The sequence below is a fragment of the Talpa europaea genome (assembly GCF_964194135.1).
Source record: "Talpa europaea genome assembly, chromosome: 5".
NCBI classification, from domain to species: domain Eukaryota; kingdom Metazoa; phylum Chordata; class Mammalia; order Eulipotyphla; family Talpidae; genus Talpa; species Talpa europaea.
The window spans coordinates 99,185,679-99,192,148 of record NC_140071.1 but is presented as its reverse complement, the minus strand read 5'-3'; positions in this window follow the sequence as shown (position 1 = coordinate 99,192,148).

Sequence of the window (6,470 nt, the reverse complement as noted above, 5' to 3'; positions counted from 1 at the left end):
ATTTTCTAGCATAATGCTTGGCACCTGGGAGACCTCAGTGAGAAACTGTTAGATTCCATAGTCACAGCAAATATTCTATTCAAAGCCCCTGCTGCCTGCCTCTTCCACTGGTAAAAGTCTATATAATTTATGGAGTTATCACTAGAGAATAATTAGTGATTTATTTAATTCAATCCATATATATGCATATCACTAATATTCATAACTACTTATTTTAGTGATTTTTTTAAAGCTTTATTTTTATACAAGAGCTGGGGTAGAGGCCAGAGATGCGGGGGGTGAGAGGATTCACTAGAGACAGAGCGGGGAACAGAACAGGTAGATTTACTGAAGTACACTGCTGAGGGGAGCAGCGGCAGAAGAGGTCTGTGGCACCATGTGGGATTCTCACTGGCCAGGATGGAACCCGCACTGCAGAGGCTGCCCACTGGGGAGGCCCCCAGTAATTTTTTTAAGTGTTCAAGAATAAAATTTTGAGAACAGTTATTATGTCCAGACTGAAATTGCATTAATCTGTATAGATGCTTTAAAAATATTTTAGACCAAACTATTTCACTTCTGAAAATCCTAACGAAATAATTCTAAATGCAAAAAGTTTTATGCATAAAGGTATTAGAAACAAGCTTCCTCAATAGGCACTAGAGGAATGATAACATAATATCTACAGATATAGTGGAATAATGTTCAAGAAGAATTTAGAATAATGTGGTGAAATTGTGTTATACCATGACTGAACTCTCCAAAGTAGGGTGGGGGTGTAGAACACCAAATTTATGGTAACCAATATCAAAATGCTACTAATGGTATGGTTTGTGTGGTGGGACAATGTAGTTTTCCTCATTTGTTTCATTTTTTAGATTTTAAATGTGATTTCATTACCATTATAATTTTTTTCCTCTTTATTTTCTTATATCTTTGTTGATTTTTGGACACATTTGATTTTTCCCCTCAGGTATAGTTCCCAAGGTTTTCCCAATACCTTAGCACCCGTCATCCATTCCCATAGTCCCTTAGGCTCTTCCCTCCCCTGTTTTGACCCTTTTCCCTCTCACCACCCCATGCTGTTTGCCTCAGCTCTATGATCAGCTTGCAGGTTTTGTCTTTTTTCTTGTCCCTTTGTTTGGTTTTCTCTAGATTCCATGTATAAATGAAAACATCCAGTTGTTCTCTTACTTCATTTATAATAATCCCTCTTGCTCTATCCATGTTTTTGCAAATGGCATGAGTTTGTTTGTTTGTTTTGATTGCTAAGTCGTATTCCATTGTGCATGGATACCACACCTTCTTGATCCAGTCAATAGTCTGGGGGCATTTAAGTTGTTTCCATATCTTGGCCATTGTGAATAGTGCTGCAATAAACATAGGAGTGCAGGTTTTCTTTCAAATTAGTGCTTTTTTGTCCTTTGGATTCTGAGGAATAGAATTGCTAGATCATACGGTAGCTCCATTTTTAGTGTTTTGAGGAATCTCCACACAGCTTTCCATAGTGGCTGGACTAGTTTGCATTCCCACAAGCAGTATAAGAGGGTTCCTTTTTCATCACATCCTCACCAGCATTTGTTGTTTCCAGTTTTTTTAATATGGGCCATTCTTACTCATGTGAAGTGGTGTCTCATTGTGGTTTTAATTTGCATTTCCCTGATAATAGGTGATGATGAATATTTTTTCATATGCCTTTTGACCAGTTGCATTTCTTCTTTGAAGTGTCTTTTTAGCTCTTCTGCCCATATTTTGATTGGGTTGTTTGCTTTGTTTTGGTTGAGTTATGTAAGCTTTTTGTAGATCTTTGATATCAGTCCCTTATCAGATGTATGGTGTGCAAATATTTTCTCGCCTTCAGTGGGGTGTCTTTCCATTTTGGTTACTGTGTCTTTTGCTGTACATAAGCTTTTTAGTTTGATGTATTCACAGCTGTTTATACTCTCTTTTGTTCTTGCTTTGAGATGAGTCCTCATAGATGTCTGTGAAGTTTGTCATGAAGTATTTTGCCTGTTTTCTTCTTTATATTTTATGGTTTTAGGTCTTACACCCAAATCTTTTATCCATTTGGTGTGAGATAGTAGCGATATTTAGGAGTATTGGAATTGCATTGAGTCATCTGTAAATTGTTTTGGGTAGGATGGCCATTTTGATAATGTTGGTTCTTCCTGTTCATGAGCACAGAATGTCTTTCCCTTTCTCTGTCTTCTACTTCCTTTAACAATGATTTATAATTTTCTTTGTATAGATCTCTTACCTCCTTTGTTCGGTTTATTCCAAGGTATTTAATTTTTTGGGGGGGCTACAGTTGAAATATTTTCTTTATTTCTTCCTCTTCAGACTGATTGCATTTAAGAAAGCTACTGATTTTTGTGTGTTGATTTTGTAACCTGCTGCTTTATTGAACTGGCTTATTGTTTTAGTTTTTCCATATTTTTTAGGGTTTTCACTGTATATTATCATATCATCTGCAAATAATTTTAGCTTAACTTCTTCTTTCCCAATTTAGATTCTTTTTATGTCTTTTCTTCACTAACTGCTCTATTGAAAAGCAGTGATGAAAATGGACATCCTTGTCTTGTTCCAGATCTTAATGGAAAGACTTTCATTTCAGCTTTTCATCACTGAGAATGATGTTAGCTGTGGGTTTGTCTTATATGGCTTTTATTTTGTTATGTTCCTTTTATCCCAAGTTTTTCAAAGACCTTCATCATAAATGGATGTTGAACTTTTTGAGTGCTTTCTCAATATCATTGATATGCTCATATGTTTTTTGTTTTTTGTTATGTGGTTAATTACATTAATTGATTTTTGGATGTTGAACCACCCTTGTGTCCCTGGAATAAATTCTACTTGACAGTGGTGTATGATCCTTTTGATACATTGTTGGATTCTGTTTATTAAGATTTTATTGAGGATTTTAGCATCTGTGTTCATTGGGGAGATTGGTCTGTAGTTTTCTTTTTGTGTGTTGTCTTTGTTTGGGTTTTATCACCATTGTAATTTTTAAATACCATAAACACTGACACAAGTAACATCAAAAAATATATAAGCCTACCTAACTCAAGTGGCTGTCTCTGATGAAATTTTTGGTAGGACTTTCACTTTAAGAGTATTGATATTCTGTGAGAATGGCCCATATCAAAAACACCAGAAGAAAACAAGTGCAAGTAGAGATATGGAATAAAAAGGAACCCTCTTACACTGTTGCTGAGAATGTGGGCTGGTCCAGCCACTATGAAAAACTGTATGGAAATTTCTCAAGACATTAAAAATGAACCTACCATCTGATCCCATAATTCCACTCCTAGGTATCCACCTGAAGAATACAAAAACACTAATTTGATTGGAAACATGCAGTCCTATGTTCATTGCAGCACCATTTACAACAGCCAAGCTATGGAAACAACCTAAGTGCCTAAGTACAGATGAGTAGACCAGGAAGATTTGGAGTTTACACACAGTGGAATACTACTCAGCTATCAAAAAAAGAGAAACTCTTGTCATTTGCAGCAACATGGATGGAACTGGAAGGAATTATACAAAGTGAGTAAATCAGAAGGAGAAAGACAAATACCAGATGGTGGAAGGAATTATACAAGTGAATAAATCAGAAGGAGAATGACAAATACCAGATGGTCCCACTTATATATGGAAGATAGGGAAAGAAAACAAAAGGTCAGATAACACCCAAAACTAACAACAAAGCTTTCTAGGAAAATCTGGCTATACCAGAGGCAGAAGAGAAAGGGGAAGGATGAAGACAAAGTGAGAAGGAAGCACAATGGACCATGGGACTGCACTGTGGGTACCTAGGTGGCGGGTGTGATAAAGTAACAACTTCTGAAGGGAGAGATCCTATCCTATCCAATGTTACTGCAATGAAAAAAATATATAGATATGAAGATTTACAATGCTTTGTGATGAAATATATCATAAATGAGATATAAATGAGTTTAAGCTTTATGTGCTCTAAGAGTTAAGATGAACTGCTGTAGTTGAATTGATATTTTGGGAAATACTTAGCCCAAATCAACTGAGAAAATTAGCTACCTAAGACACATGGAAATATTGGTACTCTTATCAAAAATTTTTCCACATTTCTAATTATACAATGTCTGGAATATTTAGAACAGAAGTCTGTGCTAAAATTTCAGGGAGCAGAGCCTCTGGATTAAGGGGAATTCCAGGCTTCACCTTGAAGATTCAGATTCACTAACCCTAAGATGGAATTCAGGCATCTGCCATTTTTATCTAACAAGCAAAGTAATAATACAATGAGCCAGAGACGACAGGTGGGAAAAAATGCTTTTTCATCATCTTCCATTTTCTTGACCTATTTTATAATTCAGAAGTGGCCAACACTTCAATGCAATCCTTGGTTCTAAAACCTGGCGAGCGCAGAGTACAGACTGTCAGGGATTCATGTCCCAGAGATGGAGGTGAGAAGTGGCACATACACACACTCCATGTGATCACAGTCCCAGCACGTGCCAAATACTCATCCAACTGCCTGGAGTCTGCGTTGGAAGGGACAGGAAATCTGTGTTGGAGGTTTTTATTTAATCTTAAAGAGAATTGCATTCCATCTGCAGCCAGTCGTGTGTTCTCTAGCAGATGTGAACTTAAGGTTCAATGATTCATCATGCGTCAGAGACACAAAGTAAGGCTTGTTAAGATAAAGAAACAAAAACGCTTCAACCAACCAGTTAACTGTTGTGCTTTTGTTGTGGCTCCTCTGTAAAACTTCTACCTTCCTCCTTTTTATTTCCTTTACGAGGTCTATGAAGTTGTCTCCTGTGTGCACAGTCACCTCTGGCTGCCGTGAGGGCAGCTCTCCTGACCTTGGCTGGGGGGATCCCAGAGTTGGGGTTGTGAGTTGAGGTTGGGTAGGGTGAAAATTAATTAGGGGAGTGCCTCCCCTGTAGTACAGCAGGTTGAGTGCAGCGCTGTGAAGGGGTCCGCAGCCTCTGTAGTGTAGGTTCAATTCCCTCCTGGCCAGGGAGATACCTATATGGCACAGCAGACCTCTCCTGTCTCGCCCACTGCTCCCCTCAGCAGTGTTTTCACTCTGTCTGCCTGTTCTGCTCCCTGCTCTGTCTCTGGTGAATTCTCTCACCCTCCTGCGCCTCTGGCCTGTACCCCAGTTCTTGCATAAAAAAAATCTTAGAAAAAAAAGTAGGGCAGGAGGCAACGGGCTTCTATAGGGAGGTGGGGTCTTTGGAACACCTCCAGCAGAACAGACAGTGGGTCAAGAGGCTCTTACAACTCAAATAGCTGCTGGAATACACTTTGCACACCTTTATTTACCCACCAGGAAATTGAAAGTCTGCATAGGATTCATTTCCTGTTGCCTAGAAACAGACAATTTGGGATTACCCTTGGCTGGGATTGAATTTAAAAATAATAACATTCCTTTATTACACTGACGGAGTAACTGTTAGTGGATATTTAGATTAGATGTAGTTCCAGAAAGGGATACTATGTTATATAGTTTTTAACATCACAGTTTGAAATAATTTCAGTTTAGAGAAAAGTTGCAAAAACTGTAAAAAGAACTATTTGCTGTTCACTCCTGTTTCTCAGATCTAAACATTTTACCATTTTTACTTTGTACTGTTTTCTATCACTCTTTTTATTAATAGTTTTTAAGAACAGCTTTAGATTTACAGAAAAATCAAGAAAATACTTCATACCACATAAAGACGTACTCTCCCCTCCTCACATCCTTACTAATAACATCTCACATGTGTTATAATTAATGAACCAACATTAATACATTGTTATTAACTAAAGTCTATAATTTTTTTGGATTTCCTAAGTTATTACCACCATGATGATGTCACTGTAACTTGACTCAATTTTTCTGAAGTACAAGCTGGTAAGTAACAAAAGCTATAAAACTGCCCTGGGAAAATAGCCAAGAAATAAAATAACCCTGTAATTATTTTTACAAAAATATCTATATAAGTACTATTTGTGTACAAATAGTGAAAAATTACCTGAATGTCAAAGAATGGAGGAATAGCTAAGAAAACTATATTATGTTAATATAATGGTATGTCTTCTGGCTATTTAAAATTTGCATTTATCTAGGAAAATTGTTTTAATATATGGAATATGCTGTCAATGAAAAAATAATAGAAAATAAAATGAAATATTCATGCTGGTTGGAATTAGGCAACCAAAATAAAAAGGGAATTTGTGGGATTGGAAATGATTAGAAAATATTACTTATTAGGCTATGTTTTCTGTGAGTATTTTAAATTGCTGGAAAAAATATTTAAAAATTACACTTGCAGCAATTTTCATCTTCAGGAAATGCTTTACGGGAACGATGTATATGATCAGAAAATATATATGAATATATTTTAGATTCCTATATCCCCTCCCCCATTAGAACTACATCTAATCTAAATATCCACATACCATTATATCTACCATTCTTATGTAGAATGATAATATTGTTCTAAAATATTCTCCCTCATTAT